Raw genomic sequence first — 24,412 nt, forward strand, 5'->3', positions numbered from 1 at the left:
TATCAAAGCAAACTTTGAACGATGATAAATTATACAACAAACGAAAAAATATATCAAAAGAGACACGAACATTTAACGTGGTTCGGTCAATTGACCTACGTCCACAGGCGGAGATAAGCAATCCTCTATATAAAAGAGAGTACAAAATATCGAGAGAACAACCTCACGAAGAGGCAAACACAAGTGACATATTAACACTTGTCCCGTAAAGTTCTCCCCCCTAAACACGACTCTTAAACCCCTTATGGCTACATTGTGGATGCTACTGAACGAGAAGGAAGGATTCTCAATTTATAGAAGTCCAAACATTTTCTTACAAGAAAAAGAACTAGCCAAACATGATAGAATTATAATTTTTTTCTACAAAAAGGAAAATCCAATTATGGTAAATATATTGTTCTTTCCTTCAAGAAATAGGAAAACCAAATATGGTAAGAAAATCAGGACAACCCCTAACAATTTTCCCCCTTGGTCTGAATTTTCTGACAAAATAAATCTAATCCACCTTCGTCACATAACCTTCAACAGGTCGCGTCGTCAAATCTCCACCACAAAGTTTTCTCAACGTGAGTAGTACTCTGGTAAAATTTCTCAGACAAAATCATGATTACCGACAAATAGGTTGCGGCTAGAACTAAACCCGCCAAGATGATTCTGTCTTGAATCTTGCTCTGATACCACTTGTTAGGACCGAAAATATCAGGTGTCATGCGTAAGCTAGCAAAGCAAATATTTAACGACGATAAATCAGACAACAAACGAGAAATATACCAAAAGAGACACAAGCATTTAACTTGGTTCGGTCAATTGACCTACGTCCACGGGCCGAGATGAACAATCCACTATATAAAAGAGAGTACAAAATATCGAGAGAACAACCTCACGAAGAGGTAAACAAAAGTGACACATTAACACTTGTCTCATAAAGTTCCTTGGCCTTGGTTATTTATCCGAGTTGTTACGGAATTGAGGTGAATATGAGCAAGATGGTATGTTTAAATGAGAGAAATTATAATGTTTGGAGAAGCAAGATGAAAGATTTATTGTTCGTGAAGAAGATGCATCTATCTATTTTGCAGCTCATAAACCCGAGACTATATCTGATGAAGATTGGGATTTCGAGCACCAACAAGTATGTGGATATATACGACAATGGGTTGAAGATAATGTTCGCAACCATATTGTGAATGAGATACATGCGAGATCATTGCGGGAAAAGCTAGAGACTCTTTATGCTTCAAAAACTGGGAACAACAAGTTGTTCCTACTAAAGCAATTGATGACCTTTAAATGCAAGGAAGGCAGCCCTATCCTTGATCACATAAATGATTTTCAGGGCGTCCTTGATCAGTTGTCTGGAATGGGAGTTAATTTTGATGATGAGATACAAGGACTTTGGCTTCTGAATACTCTGATCTTGGGAAACTCTTCATGTTTCTTTGACAAATTTAGCTCCTAGAGGTAAGGTGACCATGGAATATTCCAAGAGTGGTGTGTTGAACGAAGAAGCAAGGAGAAAATCTCAGGGTTCGTCCTTACAAGCAGATATCTTGGTTACAGAAGACCGGAGAAAAGATAGAACAAGAAGCTCAAGGAATAGAGGTAAAAGTAAAAGTAAGTCAAGGTCCAAATACCATAATACTACATGCAACCACTGTGGCAAGAAAGGACACATCAAAAGGTTTTGCCACAAGTTGAAGCAAGACATTAGAGAAGGAAAGAAAGTTGAAAGTAACGAGAACAATGTTGCTACTATTGTTCGAGATGACCTACTTTTCGCTTATGATGAAAACGTCATCAATTTGGTATCCCATGAGACGAGCTGGTTTGTAGATTCTGGAGCTACCTCACATGTCACACCAAGAAAAGACTTTTTCTCATCTTATACTCCTATTGATTTTGGAGGGTTAAAGAAGGGCAATGCCAGTGAAGTTAAGGTGCTTGATGTTGGCACGGTTTGTTTGAAAACTAATAATGGTTCAATGTTAGTTCTTCATGATGTCAAGCATGCTCCAGACTTTCCTTTCAATTTGATCTCCGCGGGAAGATTAGACGATGAAGGTTACCATAATGCCCTCTTTAATGGACAACGGAATCTCACCAAGGGCTCGTTAGTAGTGGCTCGAGGAGTCAAGTCTGGTCATTTATATGTGACACAGGGCTCTATTCTTAATGACTCCATAAATCTGGTGGAAAGTGACACTTTATCAGAATTGTGGCACAGAATATTAAGTCATATAAGCGAGAGGGGGATTACGTGTTTGGCTAAGAAAAGTTTTCTTTCTGGAGTGAAACATGCAAAGCTAAAAAGGTGTACCCATTGTTTAGCTGGCAAACAGAAAAGGGTTTCCTTTCATAGCCATCCTCCCTCAAGAAAGCCCGATTTATTGGAGCTAGTACACTCTGATTTGTGTGGTCATTTTAAAGTAAAGTCAAAAGGTGGTGCACTTTACTTTGTGACCTTCATTGATGATCATTCTCGTAAGTTTTGGGTGTATCCTTTGAAATCTAAAGATCAATCAATTAGCGTGTTTAAGGAATTTTATGCCTTAGCTGAGAGACAGACGAGGAAGAAATTAAAATGTATTCGTACTGACAATGGCGGTGAATGTGGTCCCTTTGATAACTATTGTAAGGAAAAAGGAATTCGTCATAAAAAAAACTCCACCCAAGATGCCTCAATTGAATGGTTTGGCAGAGAGGATGAATAGAACTCTAGTTGAGAGAGTTAGATGCTTGCTTTCAGAGGCTAAGCTTCAAATACATTTTGGGTGGAAGCACTTAATAATGTTGCATATGTTATCAATTTGTCTCCTGATGTTGCTTTGGATGGTGATGTCTAAGACAGAGTTTGGTTTGCCAAAGATGGTTCTTATGATCACCTGAGAGTTTTTGGGTGTAAATCTTGTGTGCATGTTCCTAAAGATGAGATATCAAAACTAGATGTCAAAACTAAGCAGTGCATCTTTATCAGTTATGGTCAAGATGAGTTTGGGTATCGTTTTTATGATCCAGTTGACAATAAACTTATTAGAAGTCATGATGCAATATTCTTTGAAGATCAGACTATTGAAGATATTGACAAAGCTGAGAAGATAGATTCTCAGAGTAATGAGAGCTTAGTTGATATTGATCCAGTTTCTATTGCTAAGGCACCTATTGCACATGAAGGAACCCAAGACAATAATAAAGATAGTGTTCAAGATCAAAATTATCATCATGGTGTAGATGTTATGGATGCTCCAGTTGATGAAGTTGTGGTTGATCAACAACTAATTCCTACTCATGTAACTACTTCGAATGCTCCTGAAACCTCTCTTAGAAGATCTATAAGGGAGAAGCAAAAATTCATGCGCTATCCTCCTGATGAGTATGTACTTTTTGATTGACATGGGAGAACCTGAGAGCTATGATGAAGCCATGCAAGATACTCACAAAGATCAGTGGATAGAAGTCATGGAAGATGAGATAAAGTCACTTCATGAGAATGGCACATATGAGTTAGTGAAATTGCCGAAAGATAAGAAAGTTTATCAAACAAATGGATATTCAGAGTAAAGCAAGATAACCATACTGCGCCCAGGTACAAGGCGAGGTTAGTTTTTAAAGGTTTTGGCCAGAGGAAGGGAGTTGACTTTGGTAAAATTTTCTCTTCTGTTGTGAAGATGTCTTCTATTCGTATGGTTCTAGGCTTAGCCGCAAGTCTAGATTTAGAGGTTGAGCAGATGGATGTCAAGACTGCTTTTCTTCATGGTGATTTAGATGAAGAGATTTATATGAAGCAGCCTGAGAGTTTTGTAATTAAGGGGGGGAAAACTATGTCCGCAAATTGAAAAGGAGCTTGTATGGATTAAAACAAGCTCCAAGGTAATGGTATTTGAAATTTGAATCTGTCATAGAAAAATAAGGGTACAAGAAAACTTCTTCAGACCACTGTGTATTTTTTCAGAAGTTCTGTGATGATGATTTTATTATCTTATTTCTTTATGTGGATGGTATGCTTATTGTTGGCAAGAATAAATCCAGAATTGGAGCCTCAAGAAGTAGTTAAGCAAATCATTTGCGATGAAGGACTTGGGGACATCAAGGAAAATCTTGGGCATTCAAATCCACCGACACAGAGATAGAAAGGAGTGATTTTTGTCCCAAAGGCAATACATTGAGAAAGTAATCAAGAGGTTCAATATGATAGATGCAAAAGTAGTTAGTACTCCTCTTGCTAAACACTTCAAGTTGAGTATTAGTCAGAGTACATCTACCGATGAAGAGAAAATGGAGATGTCTCATATTCATTTCTTCTGTCGTTGGTAGCTTGATGTATGCTATGGTTTGCACTAGACCATATATTACACATGTCGTTGGTACTGTTAGTAGATTCCTTTCTGATCCTAGAAAAGAACATTGGGATGCAGTAAAATAGATATTAAGGTATTTGAAAGGTACTGCAGATTTGAAGTTGTGCTTTGGCAATGGCAAGCTTGAACTTGTTTATTACACAGACTCTGATTTATGAGGCAATCTTGATAATTCAAGATCCACTTCCGCTAATTTGATCACTTTTGCAGGGGGTTGTTTCTTGGAAATCTAGACTACAGAAGTGCATAGCTCTATCCACCACAAAAGCCGAATATATTGTTGTCACAGAAAGTGCCAAATAACTATTATGGATGAAGGAGTTTATTAATGATCTTGGCTTTGAGCAGCCAAGGTACATCTTATTTTATGATAATCAGAGTGCTATCTGTCTCACCAAGCACTCCGCTTTTCATTCTAAGACCAAACATATATATATATATATAAAGTATTATTAGATAAGAATAGTCGTGGAAGAGAAATTATTTGAGGTTGAGAAGATACACACTGATGAAAATCCTTCGGATATGCTGACAAAGGCAGTGGTTACAGATAAACATGAATTTTGCAGAAAATTGGCAGGCATGAAGCCTGTTAATAGTTCATCTACTTGAAGACATATTTCGCCCCTCTACTGGAGGGGAAGTTTGTTGGGCCCATGCCCATGTTGTCCAGCCAAAGGCCCAATGGCCTAATCTTATTCTCTTTTGGTTTTCATTCCTATTCGATATTGGATTCAATTTTTATTCCTATTTAGAGTTGGTTTTGGCTTTAAGAGAAAACACCACTCATTATCTATAAATAGAAAAATCTTGGAGAATTATTCTATGCTCATTGATACAAGTCTTTAAAAGACTTCAACACATAAGAGTAGTTTATGAGAGAGCTTTCATTAAGAGAGAAGAGAGAAGAAAAGTATTCGTTTTGCTGCAGATTTTATTCCGACCAGCCAACTTCAAATCACGTTTCTGATTTGTTAACCATTAGATCATGCTGCAAATATGACTGGATGTTCGTAACATCTTGATCTTTGATTTGAACGGTAGAGATTGGATTTTAAGGCCCGTAGCATCTGATATTTTAGCCCCGAACACAAGCTCCAGTTTTGTAGCTTCTCCTCTTTCTTCAATTAATTTATCGTTGCTCTTGTTGCTATTATTGCTCCGTGTTTGGCACTTGTTATGTAGTCAATTTGGAGAATTTTTGTAACCCTCTTATTGTTATAGTGGAGTTTTTTGGATCTTTGTGATCCTGTGATTTTTACTTTCGATTTGAAGGGTTTTTCACGTTAAAATTTGATGTTATTTATCTTCTTTATTTTCGGGTTTGCCTCTTGCTCGACATAAAATTGCTTGGGGTGAAGCACTTGCAAAATGCTCTAGGGCTTATGTGTGGTACTTAGTTCTGTGAGACTTACGCCCCAAGCCCCTGACCGTTCACCCTAAACACGCCTAGCGCCGAACGCTCGGGACTTGCCTAATAATTCTAATGCAAATCATATGTCGAATTTCCTAATTATCATCTTTGACCCTTAAAATTCTTTAACAATTTAATGATAAAAGTTCTATTCATTGATAGAAATTTGAAGATGGACTGTAACTTAAATAATGAGCCATAGTATTGTGAATTTATATCTTCACTTGCTATTGATCGTGTCTTAGTTCATATGTATTTCCTAATGGCCCTGCTGAATATATGACTTACTAGTATATTTTAAAGCCTGCTGAACCGATAGGTGATTATTAGTGCATTCTCAATATAGTATGTTTATCCTTAAAATAAGTAACAATTAAATTTGTAACGTGATTTAATGTAACACGAATGATCAAAGAAACAACAAAAAAAGAAAGCAAAACGATCAAACCAAATGTGATGAAATACCTAAGCCTGACGTCACGTTCGAATGCTAGAAATTGGTTCCAATCGAGCCCTAGGGAGGGCGCTCGGTTTCAGTTGAATGAGATAATAGCTGATGAACACTTGAACAATTGCTAAAAGACAAAAGTAAACTTTATTGCTTTGATATGCGTGTCAACAGTGACCCAAAAATAAAAAAGGTTCTCCCATTTATATAGTAGATAAATTTCAACCCTAGTACAAGTCTAAATAAGGTAAAAATCCTTTTCTTCCTTTTTTTTTTCTAGTAAAACACAATCCGCAGTTAATATCGGGCGTGATCCGCGCCGTAATATCCGGTTGATGACGGATATTTCCACTTGTTCACCCTCTTTAACCATCTTCCCTTTAACCTTGATTCTCTGTTTCACTCGAGCTTTATTCTTCCCATATTGACCATGCCCGATTCCCGACGTATCATTCGTCCCCTGGGCTCAGATCTGTGGGCACCCTCGGGCTTACCCGAGCCAACGTCGAATCACGTTGTACCTCGTTTCTTCATTAAAAAATTAGGGGTAACTTTTTCCCGATTGTACCAGTAAACATAGTCATTGGAAAAACGGAGGAAATTTTACGATGGAAATAGGGAATTTATGGGGAAAAAAGAATTTTAAAGTTTTTCTCGGACTGACAGAGGGTATTAGCTCAACTTCAAACAAGAAAAGAGGGTTGTGGGACGACTGTAACTGACTTTTTCGAACAAGTGCGGAGGTAATTTATGCATTTTCCAGTAAATTTAGGTACCAAATCTGCACTCTAATTTAAGGCGTGCTGAACAAATAGGTACATTATTTAGGTAAAAGTCAACAACTTGAAGATTACTGAGTTTTAATCTTAAGCTAATTAATATTTAAGCTTTTACAATGCCTCATGATACTAAATACTCATCTATTTAAAGTAAAATTAAAATAAAGCAGAAGTGGGAAACATGAAAAGAGAAGAAACTCGTGACATAAGTATAGTATACTCCTTTTGTCCCAATTCGCTTGGCACCATTATTATTTAGGGAGAACTTATTATTTCGCCAATGATTGATCATATTTCCATACATTTGTCTAATTTTTTTAGTATACATTAGTGTAACTTACAGTATTCTTATTAATGTTCAGGCCATCTACATAAATTCGGACGACATGTTTCAAATCACATAAAATTTTGTGGACCCATCAGAAATGACCTCACAAATAATAGTCAACACTTCGCTTGTGATTGCTCCTTATTTTTTGGCGTTTGGGACCATAAAATTAGAATTCATCATGATTTTTAATTTTACGTGTGCTAATATCTATACCATCTTCATGAATTCGGTATGAAATTGCCTAAATTCTTGTGTACCCATCAGAAATGACCTAATGAACAATAGTCATTGTTTCGCTATGACTGTTCCTCATTTTTGACGTTTTAGGGCCATAAAATAGGAATTCATTACGATTTCCAATTTTTCATGTCCTAATGTCCATGTTATCTTAATGAATTCGGGTGAATGGCTCTGAATCGCATGAAATTTTGTGGGCCCGTTCGAAATGATCTAATGAACAATAATCATATAACCATCATGTCCCACAAAGTGAATTGCAATAAAGGAAGAATATCAATTTCTATCTTCTAAATAGTCATCATTTTTGTGAGACCAATGAACAGTTAACTGATTGGAGAATGGGATACACTTTGGAGAATCAGTGATATAATAGAAGAGATAAAGTTGCTAGTAAATACTCATGATATTAAAACTCGGCACTGCTATAGAGAAGCAAATTGTGTTGCGGACAAATTAGCATCCCTTAACTGTATCTGACAGATCTTGGTAATATAACACTTCTGATAGCCTACCTGGACAGGTTAGAGGCTTGGTAAATACCGATAGATTGCAACTTCCTTCATTTAGAGTCAAGAAGAAAAAAGCAAGCACCCCCACATATATGACCCACCTTGAATTTTCAGCTTTATAGCCACTATGTAACTATATTTTGGTATTAGCTTTTTAGCTTTCTAAACTTGGTTTCCAAGTTCAACTCTTGTAGTAAAAGGTCAGTCAAAGCCCCCCTTTACAAAGATTATTCTCAAAGTGGATACAAAATCGTGACTCAGTTTGAAGATTATAAAAAAAAAAAAAAAAAGTGTAACAACCGAGACTCATGATAATTAGTATTGGGCTTTGCAGGTCGCCCGGCCTCGTGGAAGTGCACAATTAGCCACTAATTAGAGATTTTATTCTTAAATCACTATTTAAAATATATTTACTCTTTAACCATTATTTTAATAAATTTTTATCCGTCCGAACGAAATACTCCTGTGCTAGACATGGTGTCCTTAACTTCATGAGTGTTGTGTAAATATTAAGGACAAAGTGTCATGAATTAGCACATTCTGTTTTAAACTTTAGGACATCATGTCTTTAACTTCATATGTGCAGTGTAAATGTTAAGGACATGGTGTCCTTAACTTCATGAGTGTTGTGTAAATATTAAGGACAAAGTGTCATGTATTTGCACCTTATGTTGTTAAACTTTAGAACATCATGTCCTTAACTTCATATGTGCAGTGTAAACGTTAAGGACAAAGTATCCTTAACTTCACGAGTGTTGTGCAAATATTAAGGACATGGTGTCTTTAACTTCATGAGTGTTGTGTAAATATTAAGGACAAAGTGTCATGTATTTGCACCTTATGTTGTTAAACTTTAGGACATCATGTCCTTAACTTCATGAGTACTGTGTAAAAAAAAATAAGGACAAAATGTCATTAATATTTACACAGCACTCATGAAGTTAAAGACACCATGTCTTTGGTATTTACACAACACTCATGAAGAAAGGGTAAAACTGTCTTTTATATTAATTTTAATAGAGTAATGACTATTTTTGCTTAGAATTAAAAATATTGGATAAAAACTAAATAGCATATTAAAAAGTGGCTAACCCACGTCATTTCTACCCAGCCTCTCTCTACTATCTTCTCTAAGACTTCTTTATATTATGGGGTTTTTATCATTTTGAGCAGTTACCGGAATACATGGGGAAAAGCGTGACTGAAAAGGCATTTGTTTTTAAAACTATATAAAAAATAAAAAGAAACTAATGCTAGCGGATCAGTGTCTTAACTGGCCATTTATGGTGAGCTACACTAACGAATAAATGTCTTAAAATAAAAGACCATTTAAAGGTGGGTTACCAATTGTAATACTTTTGGGCTTGGGAACATTTCGGGTCAATGTTTAAAATATGGGCTAATAAGAATTTTGAAGGGCCATATAGTGTCGTCATCTTACTAAAGGGCCATACAGTAAATCGAGAATGGGAAAATGACATTATATAGCTGCTCTCAAAATAATAGCCGAAATATATATATATATTTTGCACCTCATCTGTTTTAATTTATGTGAACATATTTGACGGGCACAGAGTTTAAGAAAAGAGAGAAGATTTTTGAACTTGTGGTGTAAAAAAATGAGGCACATTTATTTTGTGTGGCTATAAATCATTGCATAAAGGGAAATTGTTTCCAAATATGGAAAGTGGTCATTCTTTTTGGCACGAACTAAAAAGAAAATAGGTTCACATAAATTGAAACGGATGAAGTATATTTTTTGTGTATATATACACTTTGTATGTTATATACAAAAATTATACAAAAAATATATATTTTTTCGGCTACCAAATGTGAATAATTTTTAGCGTGGGCTAAAAGTGATAATACCCCATTGAGAATTCAGGGTAAAAATAGCACGGGCTAGCCAGTTTTCAGACTAGTAATTGAAAAATAGTCAGCGTTTGCAAAGTCATTGAAAAATAGCCACTATTTTGCTGTAACACGGACCGGTACAACATAATATACTGGAGATTGGTGCATATGTGTATGAACTTCCAGCATATTATGCTGGAACTCCAACACACGAAAAGTTCCAGCATAATATACTAGAGATTGTAGTATCTGTGTATGAACTTCCAGCATATTATACTGGACCACTTTATTATAATGGAACTCCAACATAATATGCTGTAGTTCTAGTATAATATATTGGAACTCCTGTATATTATGCTAGAATATTTTTCGAATTTAGAACAGTATTTTCGTTCACATTTATCTTTACATAAAAAGTAACTAAATTTCGATTACTTTTAAAACTGTGGCTATTTTTCAATTACCACTTATAAATCTGTCTATTTTTGAATTTCTCCCGAATTCCTGTTACGTAAGGCCCATCAAACTTCATAGTTATATTCTACTTTCGGAAAATTTTAAATATCGTTTTAGCCAAACAAACCTGGTCTCGAATAAGTCACTTTTTAGAAAGTAAGAAGACAATAATTATTTGTTTCAAATTGACCATTTTCCTAATAAATGATCAATACAATTTTTTAGGAAGTCTCTACACAATTAAGTATTATTCATTTTGAGGAGAGAGAAACGATAATTTAGTCAAATAACTTTTACTCCCTCCTATCACTTTTACTTGGCAGGTATACTAAAAATAGAATTTTATTTTTACTTATTATTTTACGCATATTAAGAGAAGACAATTTTTTTTATCCTGTTATACCCACAGTATTTATTACTCATTTCAAATCATTTTCTCAATTCCAATTAATATATATCAATTAATATGAATATCATGATAAATTATGCACTTCATTTATTATTTTTTAAGGGGCGTGAAAAATCAAAACGTGCCAAGTAAAAGTAAACAGAGGGAGTACAATTGAAGCTATTAAATAATATTCTCGATGAGTGTGTCAACAAGGGCGTATCTAGGGGTTTCATGGGGCATGTGAACTCATGGTCCCCTCCCTAAATCATGTTTAGTAATGTTATATTTTTTTAAAAAAAATTAAATATATGTGTGTGCACCCATACTCAAAGTATTATATGATGTGATGGTTATTGAGTGTATCTCTCTAGCTGAGGTTGTGAGTTCAAATCTTATGTCAATCTTGTTATTTTTCTCTCTTTTTTTCTAGAATTACACGTCCACGGGAGATGGGTGTGTCTGGGGTTATTTTTTGCGTATTAATTAAGTACTTTTTCTTTTTATTTCTTTTTTGTTTGGTTTATTCTTCAAAATTTTCACAAATTGAAATTCATATTCTTCTTTTGTCGATTTAAATCTTATATGATTAAACAAAATATGTATATAAAAACTAGTAATAGTGTATGGTGTAGCATATAGTCAATGTGTTCAGCTGATCCCAATATTTTCAACATGAAAAATAGAGGGTGCGCAATCGTAAAAACTAAAGGTTGAACCCACAAAATTTATATTATAGATCCACATCTTCTTAATAGTGCACACATCCTTTCAAAATCCTGGATACGCCTCTGTAGTGTCAAAGCCTTAAACACATTTAAGATGGATCGGATATAATATAATATCAACAAAAATTCCTAGAGAGATATAACTAGTATTATGACCAATTATTAAACCTCAAACAGTTCACTTCTTCCCTCTTCCTTTATATTATATTGATGAATCGTGTTAAAAATCTTAGATTTCATTTGATATTGTTTTGAAAAACAAAAGGAAATAGAAAAAACATCCTTTTTGTACGGTTTGTGGAATGGGAAGTTTTCCGGCTAAAATTAAGGGGCTTTTCCCAAGGAAAATGAGGTAAAAACGCACAGACATGCAGAATTCAAGCTGACAAGTGTGTACGACAACTTTGAGGTGATTTTTCAGATATAATGAGAGAGCCATTAAATCGATATATCATTGTCTAATTAAGTGCAGTCAGAAACTATAAAGTAAAGTTAACATCAGTGCATATAACATGTCTATATTAGACTCTATTGCTGATGTTGACTCTAGTGAAAGAGGAGGTGAGAAGGTATAGTGGTGGTATTAAAATTAATTTAATATCACCTTAATACTTTATTTGGTTAGTAAATCTGATATAAGTTATCCCGTAATTAAAATTAGTACCGGATAATTTATACTTCCTCCGTTTCAATTTATGTGAACATATTTCCTTTTTAGTCCGTGCCAAAAAGAATGACTCATTTCCTTATTTGGAAACAATTTACCTTTATGCAATGATTTATAGCCATACAAAATATATGTGCATCATTTTACCCCACAAGTTCAAAAGTCTTTTCTCTTTTCTTAAACTCCGTGTCCAGTCAAATGTGTTCACATAAATTAAAACGGAGGGAGTACCTTGTAGAGGGTGGGATAATTAATGTCGGGATAACTTATACCTTCTTCTTAGAAATTATGCAATTGTCATTTTTAATACAACATACCAAACAGTGGATAAAAAACAATAGCAGAATAACTAATCCCAGCATAACTTATCCCGACATAAGCCGTATTCAAACCAAACGACCCCTAAGAAGTTAAAAGGGCTTCAACACTTAATATATATACAAAGAAAAAAATTTAATCCTGTATATACAGTGTAATTTTCGACATAGGAGGTTTGAATGAACTCTTTTCCGCCAACCTAGCTCCGCCCTTAGTTCCAAGACTTCAACATCAGCTATTCCGCTGGTAAAAATTTACTTGCATTAAATATTTATATCAAATCATATTAATTTATCATAGTTAACTGAATTGATAAATTGAAAATACATATTAATTAACTATGACTAAGATAATTCTGCGCGCAAATAAATATCATGCATCTATGAATTTGATGTAAATAAGGTAAGTTTTTATCCTTCTTCCTCCCACCCCTCCATAGTCAGAGTAAAGGCATTAAATGTTTGCATATGATGCCTCAACTTCGGGAAAATTGATGACACAATGAGAGGAGAGGCTCACTCTAATGCAGGTTTTGTCAGCCTTTTTGTTGAGGGGTGTCACGACCCAAAATTCAACTAGTTGTGATGGCACCTAACTCACACGCTAGGTAAGCCAAATAACAACAATCCGATTCAATTAATAATTAACTGACTCTAATATACTTCCCAGGGACTAGTAGTACAAATCATGAGCTTCTAAGATTAGAATTTACAAAGCTGGTATGAAATAAATACATCATCTGTTCGAAATGTATATAAACAGATTTTTATAAATCTAAGGCTACCATGAACAAGAGTCAGCTTTTTATAAATCTAAGGCTACCATGAACAAGAGTCAGCTACGACCGGAATGCACGTACGTCTTCAAATCCAACTCTCGTCGATCACAGCAATATTAACATCTAATATATGCATGCAAGGTACAGAAGTGTAGTATGAGTACAACTGATCTCATGTACGCAACAAGTAACAAACCTAACCTTAGATTGAAAGTAGTGACGAGCTCGAACACAGGTCGGGGCGAGCCAACAACAGTTCATAACAACATAATGGAAGTAATAAAAGAAGTAGCTCAGAGATAAAATGCTCAGCTCATTCACAGTTCCAGATAAATAGGCCTGCTTTTCAAGTATATCAACGAAAACTCAAATCTTTTACCGAAATCACCAAAATATGAGTACGTTTTGTAAAACTGTAATGTTTTCCAAAAACTTTTCAACAATAGATAGGATGTTTCATTTTCAAATGGAAAATACATCTTTGTGCCTACATGTCAATGAGTATGTGAAGTCATGAATGACGCAATATAGTACAACATGAGAAAAATGCATCTCTATGTATGTATGTCAAGTGTGCATGTTAATGCGATGCAAGTCACTGATAAAACCATGTACATACTCTCAGAGTATTAATTCACTCAGTCCTCCCAGTCACTCAATCCTCCCAATCGCTGGGCCCTCACACTCAGTAGGTGCATGCGCTCACTGGGGGTGTGTATAGACTCCGGAGGGGATTCTTCAGCCCAAGCGCTATAACAAGCCAATCATGGCATAAATCAATAAAATATGCTGCGGCGTAAAACCCGATCCCATCATAAATCAATATATATAAAGCCAATATGGCATGCTGCGGCGTGCAGCCTAATCCCATAAACATCCTCACCATCAGGCCCTTGGCCTCACTCAGTCATCAATCTCTCTAGTCTCTCGGGCTCTTAGTGTCATAAAAAGAATATGCCCAAAAATAAAGATATGATGTATCAATAAATGGTAACATAGACTGAGATATGATATGCACATGAATGCATATGGCTGAGTATGTAAATGTAATGTAAGCAGATAACTCAACAGCAGAAATGACCTCAGCGGGTGTCAACAGAATAAATATGTAGCCTAGACATGGTTTCTAACATGGATCGCAGCTCAATAGCTCTAGTACGTAGAGATTTCACGGTTACAGATAAGATCAGGTAATTACACAGTACCACAGAAGTTATAGAGTTACAATTCACACGGTGCACGCCCACATGCCCGTCACCTAGCATGTGCGTCACCTCAACACCAAACACATAACACGTATATTCAGGGTTCATACCCTCAGCACCAAGTTTAGAAGTGTTACTTACCTCGAACAAGTCGAATTCAATACCGAGCAAGATAAAAAAAAAATACTCCAAAAATTTCATTCTGTGCTTATCAATCTCCAAACGCCTTCATATCTCCTCAATTCAAGCCAAATGATCTGTATCTATTCAAACAACGTGCAAATTAGTCACAATGTACTCCAATGCTTACAATTTAACAATTTATAAAAAATTTCAACTTCGCTCGAAAAGTCGACAGTGGGGCCCACGTCTTAGAATCCGACGAAACTCAAAAAATCTGACAACCCATCAATTACGAGTCTAACCATACTAACTTTACTCAAATCCGACTCTGAATCGATGTTCAAATCTTGAAAATTTATTTTATGGAATTGTAGAAAATTCCTCCGATTTCTCTTAAAAAATCAATACTCTAGCATCGAAAACGAAGATTAATTCATGGAATATAATCACAAGGTAGTAAAGAACACTTACCCCAAGTTGTGTGGGAAATTTGCCTCTGAAAATCGCCCAAATCGAGCTCCCAACTCTGTTTATGTCAAAATTGGTGAAATCCCCCGTTTATATGGGTTTAATGCTTGGAGCGCCACAGGTGTCATGGGGCACTGCCTGTGGCGCTGTTTCCATAATATCTAAAATATCCCGGCGCCAGGGCTAGCGCCCCGCGCTACCTTGGGCGCTGGTGACGGAATTTTATTTCTTTTCGACACGGAAATGGGCATAACTCTCTCATACGATATCTGAATTCGACGATTCTTTTTGCTATGACTCCGTAATTTCAATAAGAATCTAATGCTTCAATCAAAACTGAATTTGGAGATCATTTTCTTAATGAGATACCACATATTCTTAAAGAATCAACGTCAAAACATTCTAGAAATATCCAAATTAAATTCCGTTAACCATGTGAAATCCATCTGAGGCCCTCGGAACCTCAACCAAATGTACAAACAAGTCCTAAAATATTATACGAACTTAGTTGAGGACACAAATCACATCAAACAACACTAAAACCTCGAATCATACCCCAATTCAAGCTTAATGAAGCTAAGAATTTTTAACTTCTACATTCGATGTCGAAACCTATCAAATCAAGTCCGATTGACCTCAAATTTTGCACACAAGTTATAAATGAAAAAACGGACCTATTCCAATTTCCAGAATCGGATTCCGACCCCAATATTAAAAAGTCAACTCCGATCAAACTTTCAATCTTTCAATTTCCTATTCTCGCCATTTTAAGCCAAATTTAACTACGGACTTCAAAATGACTATCCGGACACACTCCTAAGTCCAAAATCACAATACGAAGCTATTCGAACCATCAAAACTCCATTCCGGAGTCATTTGTACAAAAATCAAACTTCGGTCAACTCTTTTCTTTTAAGCTTCTAAATAAGGATTATTCTTTCAATTTAATCTCGAATTATCCGAAAATTAAAGCCGACAATTAACACAAGTCATAATACACAGTACGAAGTTTCTCAAGACTTCAAATTTTCGAAAGGAGCGTAGATGTTCAAAACGACAAGTCGGGTCGTTACATTCTCCATGTAACGACCCGACTTGTCATTTTGAACATTTTCGCTCCTTCCAACTATTTGAAGTCTTGAATAGATTCATATGATGTATTATGATGTGTATGAATCATCGGTTTTATTTTCAAATGTTTTGGAACATGTTCGGAAGAATACATTCCATGTTGGAAGCCTTAAGTTGAAAGAGTTGACCAAATTTGACTTTTTAGTATTCGACCTCGGATCGGAGTTTTGATGGTTCCGTTAATTTTGGACTTGGGCGTATTCCCAAATTTGCATTTGGATAAGTCTAGAAGGTTTCAGCACTAATTGGCGTAAGTTGGAAATATTAAGCAGAAAAGGTGTCTTAATTTGCACAACACCTACATTTGGACGGGTATAACTCTCATAATGTGAAGGTACTTTCCATGAATTTTCCCCCTAGAGTGTATTCCTTTGAGTCTAGTTTCTAACGCATCAAGGCGTTCGTCATTTGGACATTCCTACTAAAAGTTATGATCAAATTACCAAAGTTAGATCACCTAGCTATTTTGGCGGACGGCGAAGTGAGGTCACTTCGCCAGACCGGGCACGGATCCTACCTTCTCTTGCATGCAGTGGACAGCAAAGTGAGGGTCACTTTGCCAGACCGGGCACGGACCAGCTCCAGCTCTTTTTAAACCAATTCGGGGCTCATTTTTCCTATTTCATTTGGACGAATTTTGGAGCTCTTCTCCACTCTCTCAAGACTACCAACTCCTCCCATCTTCAAGGTAAGCAATTCTCATTATCTTGGTGTGAAATTTCATCATTTATACACTAGTATTTATGAGATCTACACATAAAATATATAGATTTTCAAGAAATTTCTTCAAGAACTCAGAGGAGGGTTTTGCAAGATTTCTTCAAAAAGGTAATCCTACACCCTTAGACTTACATGTATAGATATATTAAGGAAATATGAGTGTGAATTAAGTATTAAAACTTATGATATGGTGATTAGAAGCCATATGTTCCCAATTTAAATACATAACCATTGTAGAGATTGAAAGGTGATTATTTAATGGAATTTTGTTGGTTGGGTGTGGATGGATTTTCATGTATATGATGCTGGAAGTTATAAATTATTGGTAAATGGTAGTAGTTGGATGAACTAATTCTATGGTTAAGATATGTAGAGATTCACGCCTACTAGGTATTTGATAAAATGTTTAAATGACCAAATCTGAAAATTTGTTTACTAATATTGGTCCAATTGAATTATGTTGATGTTGATTGAAGCTGTAAGAGTAGTGGGAGTTTTTAATATCACTAAAGAGCTAAATTAAGAAAGCTCGATTTGTGGCGATCTTATTATTGAGGGATTTTTAAGGAAATCATCGGGATTTGAGCCGTTCGGAGGTTGATACGCATGGAATGGAATTTTCGGAGTATTTTACAGCTTGCTCGGTATTGAATTTGGCTTGTTCGAGGTAAGTAACTCTTCTAATCTTGGAGCTGAGGGTATGAACCCTGATTATACATGTTATGTGTTTGGTGTTGAGGTGACGGGCGTGTGGGCGTGCACCGTGTAAACAGTGACTCTATTATTTCGGTGGTACTGTGTAGTTACCTGAACTTATCTGTAATCACGAATCTCTACGTACTAGAGTTATCGAGATGTGATTCATGTTAGAAACTATGTCTAGACTATATGCTTATCCTCATGGGACCTACTGAGGTCATTACTATTATTGAGTTATTTGCTTACATTGCAAATTTCATACTCAGTCATGTTCATTCATTGCATATCATATCTCAGTCTCTATTGTTATTTATTGATACATCATATCATCATTTTTGGGAGGATTTTCATGACATTTTGAGCCCGAGAGACTGGAGAGATTGATGACTGAGTGAGGCCGAGGGCCTGATGGTGAGGATGTTTATGGGATCGGGCTGCACGCACAACATGTTTTATTTATTTATGCCGTGATTGGTTTGTTATAGCACTTGGACTGAAGGAGCCCCTCCGGAGTCTGTACACACCCCCAATGAGCGCTGGTACCTACTGAGTGTGAGTGTCGAGTGCGAGTGCCGAGTGACTTGGGAGGATTGAGTGACTGTGAGGCATGAGTGACTGTGAAGATTGAGTGACTGTGAGGCATGATTGACTGTGAGGATTGAGTGACTGAGAGGATTAAGTGACTGGGAGGACTGAGTGAATTAATACTCTTAGAGTATGCATATAGTTTTATCACTATGTTGCATTGCATTGGCATGCACATTGACATGTAGGCATAGAGATGTACTTTCCTCATGCCATTTGAAAAATAAAATTTCCTATTGTTGAAGAAAGATTTTGGAAAAAATCACAGTTTTTCAGACTTACTCATATGTTGGTGATTTCAGTGAAAAGAATTGAGTTTTACTATTATACTTGAAAAGAAAATATTTATTTTTTCGGAACTGTGAACGAGCTAAGCATTTTCTTATTGAGTTATTCTTTGTGTTGCGTTAATTAGATTGTTATGAGATGTTACTGGATATTGGTGTAGACTCTGGCCTTAGTACAAGCTCGTCACTACTTTCAACCTAAGGTTAGGTTTGTTACTTATTGAGTGCATGGGGTCGGTTGTACTCATACTACACTTCTGTATCTTGTGTGCAGATTTTGGATACTGATGTTGTTGTGCATGGTGGGAGCTAGCATTGAAGATGTACCTGTGATCCAGTCACAGCTGCCTCTTATTCTTGGTAGCTTTAGAATTATTAATTTGTTCATGTATATTTCAAACAGATGATGTATTTTATTTCACACCAACTTTGTAAATTCAAATCTTAGAAGTTCATGATTTGTACTACCAGTCCTTGGGGAGTGTATTAGAGTCAGTTAAATATTAATTGAATCATATTATTGTTATTTGGATTATCTAGCGGGTGAGGTTAGGTGCCATCATGGCTAGTCGAATTTTGGGTCGTGACACTCCCCCATTTAAATATACGTTCGTCCTCGAACATGCCAAGAGTTGTTCCTAAACCTTCAAATTATTATTCCACCTTATCACGCACATACCCGGGAGTGATCCCACGATACCCTATTCCATATAGGCCTGACAACACAACATAATTGAAGATAATTACTTTAACCTTAGTCCGTAAAACTTAAAACCCAATTTCCAAAATTTAGAATTTCTTACAAGACCCGAATCTCATATCTACACACTGTATAAGTCTGAACATGCTATATCAAGCCATAACCACAACCCCATATATAATCACATAACATACTACACAACTCACATACTCGCAGCACCATTTACGATCACAGTAACTATTCAAAACCAACCCGGTACTAGTATTAATCCCATATCAAACAAAATCTCATTCCCAAAACCTTCGTACACTGCTGAGAATGAAAGAAACATGCGGAATCTCATAACTATTTATCAGATCAACTAGCACTACTAGAAATTAGGCTTATGGTAACGGTTCCAAAACTATTGCGACGGGTAGGAAAACTGTTGCCATAGCGATATTGCGACAGTTTTTGTGGCCGCTACAACAGATTTCGTTACAATAGATCTATTGCAGCGGTCTTTAGTAACGGTTCAATAATTGATGCAATAGATAGCCTTTTGCAACGGTTATTCTTGAATGATATTATAACGATTTTGTGATTCTACAGGAACGGTTAAAAACCGTTGCAATAGAGTTTATCTGCAATTGCTGTTGAGGCTATTGCTACAGTTATTTTATACTATTGCAGCGATACTTTATGCTATTGCAACGGTCACTTTTGGCTTATGTGATTTGGGACTCGTGCTATTTGCAGCGGTTATATTGATATATTACGACGGTTATTTTCTGGGCTACTGCAACGACTATTGTAGCTCTATTGCAATGGTTAAACAAACCAACAAATTAACATACCTTGAAATATATAATTTACGAGAAAAATCTATTTATAAATAAAATAAGAATCCAGGATAGGTGTAATATCCAAAAAAGCAAAATATATAACAATATTTTCCAGTGAATTGGAATACATAAGTTTCCAGAATGTTCAGAAATAAAATATTCCTACTGCATATGTAAAGATTCATCATAAATTAATACTCCTAAGTCAGATCTTCATCACTTTCATCTCCTTGTTCAAGTTCTCCACCTACAAATAATTAAAAAATAAATAATTTAGCAAAAGTTTTATAAAAAAATTTCATTTAAACATATATGTATATTTATGTCATGACGCGTAGTAAGACACAACCATCTACTAGTTATAGGGAAGGGATAATCCAAAAGATTTCTCATTCAATAAAATCATTAGAATTTGAAATAGAAGGTACACAAAAAATACCAGTTTGTTATTCAACATCTGGAAGCTTGAATCTCATACTAGATTTAAAGCATCCAGCATTGACCGTTCACTAGGTTTATGTTGTTCCAGTGATTGACAAATGCTCTCATGATCTGTGCATGAATAGCTTTCTTATGAAACCAAGTTCCAACATCGTGGTTTCTCCTTTGACCCTCAACCTCTATAAATCTCTGGGATCTCTTTGTTAATGGATATTTCTGCATACAACTTACATATTCAATTGTTGCTGATATTTGAAAAGCCAGATGATTAATTGAGGTTGTTTACCCTAAAGTTGATACTAATTTTTGCCAAACTGAATTAAAAAGACATACCATAAAGTGATACTAATTTTTATTTTTACAAATATATAAGAAGTAGCTGGTAAGAATGTCAGAGTCTCATTTCACATCTCAATGGAACTGTTCTTTGAGAAGTTTTCCCAACCCCTCCGCTATTCATGTGGTCACACTTTTAGCCCACCAGTTGTCGCTTAACTCATTGGTGGTAGTAGCCTCTGTATCACTCTACTCAGAAATATTTTTGTGCAACTCTCTTCATAGTAGATTGCTGATTGGTAAAACTATAATTCATTCTCATGACTCCCTCTGTTGCAGTAAATTACAAGTATACCTTGGATCAAGATAAAACTGAAATGACATCGTACATCAGGGTTTTTATTTTAATCAGTCACACTAACAGATGTTCTTTTATCAGTCACACTAACAATGAATAGCATTCCCTTATTTGGAATTCCAAGAGAATCCCATGTTTCAATATGAACTTGAACCTCCAGCAATATGAACTCAGCCACACAAGATGATAACATTAAAATATACTGATAAAGTTTATACTAAACACTATATGCAAAAATATTAATAGTTCTATAATGCCACATATCGGCATGATTTCATGAATGGAAGAAAGGCAGAAAAAGAGCAGATTTTATCACAACAATCAACAGTTTTTAACTTTAAAATGGGGTGCCACCTTCATCAACTATAATGGGGTAAGTAATTTCTTCACATTTTGAGTTAAATACATGGTTTTTACATGGATTCAAGCATGAAAATTTGTAAAAATTTGAAATTTTGAAAAAAAACCTAGAAATTGGTATTCTTGAATTTTGATCATGCATTTGGGCGTAAAATTGAGAATAAGTTATATATTTGAGTTCGTAGTGCTATGGGTAAGGTTTATCTTCGACAATTTTTGAAATCCGGGCACGTGGGCCCGAGAGTTGCTTCATCGATTTTTTGAGCGGATTGGAAATTGTTATAAATCAAATTGTTATGAGTATTAGAGTATATTTTCATTGATTTGCACATTGTTTGGCTAGTTTGGAGCGTTGGACATCGGTTTGAGCTGCTAGAGTGGCGTTGGAGTCAGTTATCGAACTTCGGAGCGAGGTAAGTCTCCTTTCTAACCTTGTAAGAGGGAATTAATCCCATAGGTGAACTAAATTATTATGTGCTTCTATTTGTTGGGGCTACGTACGCACGAGGTGACGAGAATCCGTACGTGGCTGCTAACTATGTCTATGTCCGAGTAGTTTTAGGCTTACATCATGCCTTGTTGCTATTGTTGTTGAATTTATGTTTATTGTTTGCCTTGAAAGGAAGCGAGATTGAGTTAGCTTATTAAATGTTTCTAAGGGAGTTGAAATTGAGGAAAAGTTGGGAACTTAAAGGTTTTCAGTTAAACTTCGTATTTTTTTGAAAAGAATTGAGGAACACCATAATAACTTTAGAAATCTATGTGTAACCGTGTCGCATGTGTGTTTCGCGAGCGAGGTAATTTCCTTAAAAAGCTACAAGCTGAATTTTCCTTGTTTTGAAAAGAACCAAGAAAGAGATATGATTTAAATGTTAAATTTATGTTTGACCGCGTCGCACGTATGAGTCTCCTTGAATTATGACAACCTCTTTGATGAGATCCATTATCTCTATATATATGCTCCGGTTACGGAGGGAACTTGCTAGTTGAGAGCTTGAGTAAAAATTGTAAAGAGAGGAATTATACCATGCATTTTATACATGTTTATTTCCTACATTTACTCGGTTTCATATTTATTCACTTCTTTACTGTACCTGATATTATTGGACCACTAGTAAGTGTCGAAGTCGACCGCTCGTCACTACTTCTTCGAGGTTAGACGGGATACTTACTGGGTACGCGTTGTTTTCGTACTCATACTACACTTGTTGTATATTTTGTTGTGCAGGCACATGTATGGTTAGTGGCCTTGTGAGCGTAGCAGCGTGGTTGATACGGGGATTTAGGTGAGCTGCATCTTGTGAGACGATCTGCAGCCAGCAGAGTTTTTTTCAGAGTATTTGTATTTTTTCTTTTTTGTCCAAATTTGTATTCCGGACAGTTATTGTATTTTAATTTGTTTCCTAGTAAATGCTCATGCTCTTCTAAAACCGGGTTCTGGGATGATTAAGGGATTATTCAGTATTGAAATTTGCAAAAAGCATTATTATTTACTCTGTAAAGTTCATCATTTATTATTTAATTGAAGGAAATTTACGTTTTCAGAAATATTAAAATGAGAATTTACTAATTATTAGTATTGGCTTGCCTGACAGTAGTGTCCGTCGCCATCACGATCTTTCAAGAATTTTGGATCGTGACAACATGGTATCAGAGCACTAGGTTAACTTAGGTCTTACGAGTCATGAGCGAGTCTAGTAGAGTCTTGCGGATCGGTACGGAGACATCTGTACTTATCTTCGAGAGACTACAGGGCTGTTAGGAGCACTTCCCTTCTTGATTCCTCATCGTGCGATTTGATTCCTTTGAGGCTTATGCCTTCATTTCTTTCCCATTCAATCTTATGCGACGTGAAGCGCTGGTTATAAATCGGGAATTTAGGAATTTGTAATGGTACTACAGATGTGGTGCGGCATGTTTCTCCCTACATAGTTGATTGGGCTATTGTCGCCGCCTTGTGGAAGGATATTCTGTCATTTCAGCTCAGTAGTTGTACTCCTGAGAGCTTTGAGGCTATGCACAGGTTGCTATGATGCTCATGAGTTGTTATCGCACAGTATTGATGTGATGGTAGGATGCTTGCCTATGTCTCGGGGCAGTGAATGACTTGAAATGATGTTTACTCAATGCATGATTCAGAGATTCGGTATTTTACTTTCGACGGAGGAAAGGCAATCGAACTGAGAATGTTCAGACTGGGTTGATGAAGTAGCGGGACTCGATATTTTTGAGCGTGGTGGAATCTTTGCCTGTGATGTGGCGTCATCGTCCTTGATTGGTTATAATGTGTTAAGTTCGCCCGTGTTATGGTTTCCTTCAATTCGCCTTGGGGAAGAGTATTATAAATGGTACCGAGAAAGCGGCTGTCAGAGGTCGCAGTGTGCAGAGGTTCAGGATCGAATCGGCATTCCTGGTATTGATGGCTCGAGAAAGATGATTTTCAGAAAGGCTTAAAGTTGGTAGTGATCTATCAGTTCAAGTGCTACAGAGGTAGATTTTGATATAAGGCAACAATTGGGCAGCGAAGGATGAGGAAGGACATGTGGGAGGTGCCTTGCGGTGGATAAACTTATAGAAGGCCAAATATGAGAAACATGAGTCGGGTAGTTACTTAAAGGAGTGAGTTTGACCAAAGTGGGAGAGTGGCGAGTAGCATGTGGGTTCTGTGATAGGATAACTACACGTCTGGAGGAAAGTTTAGAGTGATTTGGGAATTATGGTGGATGGTGATTTGGGTCTACGCACTTAATTTGAAATATTGGCTATTATACGGTGGGAGATTAGATACAACAGAAAGGAGTTGCTTGATATGAAGAAGGTTACAACATGACTTTGGATGGGAATGTACTGTCGCACCTTTTAGTTGATGTCCATGAGGAGTGAACGGACTTGTACAGCTGGTGAATGAACACGGGCTCAGGATAGGTTACTGATTATGTAGTAAGTGTACCCAGTGCAGCGACGTTGGAA

The sequence above is a fragment of the Nicotiana tomentosiformis genome, chromosome 12 (assembly GCF_000390325.3).
Source record: "Nicotiana tomentosiformis chromosome 12, ASM39032v3, whole genome shotgun sequence".
NCBI lineage: Eukaryota > Viridiplantae > Streptophyta > Magnoliopsida > Solanales > Solanaceae > Nicotiana > Nicotiana tomentosiformis.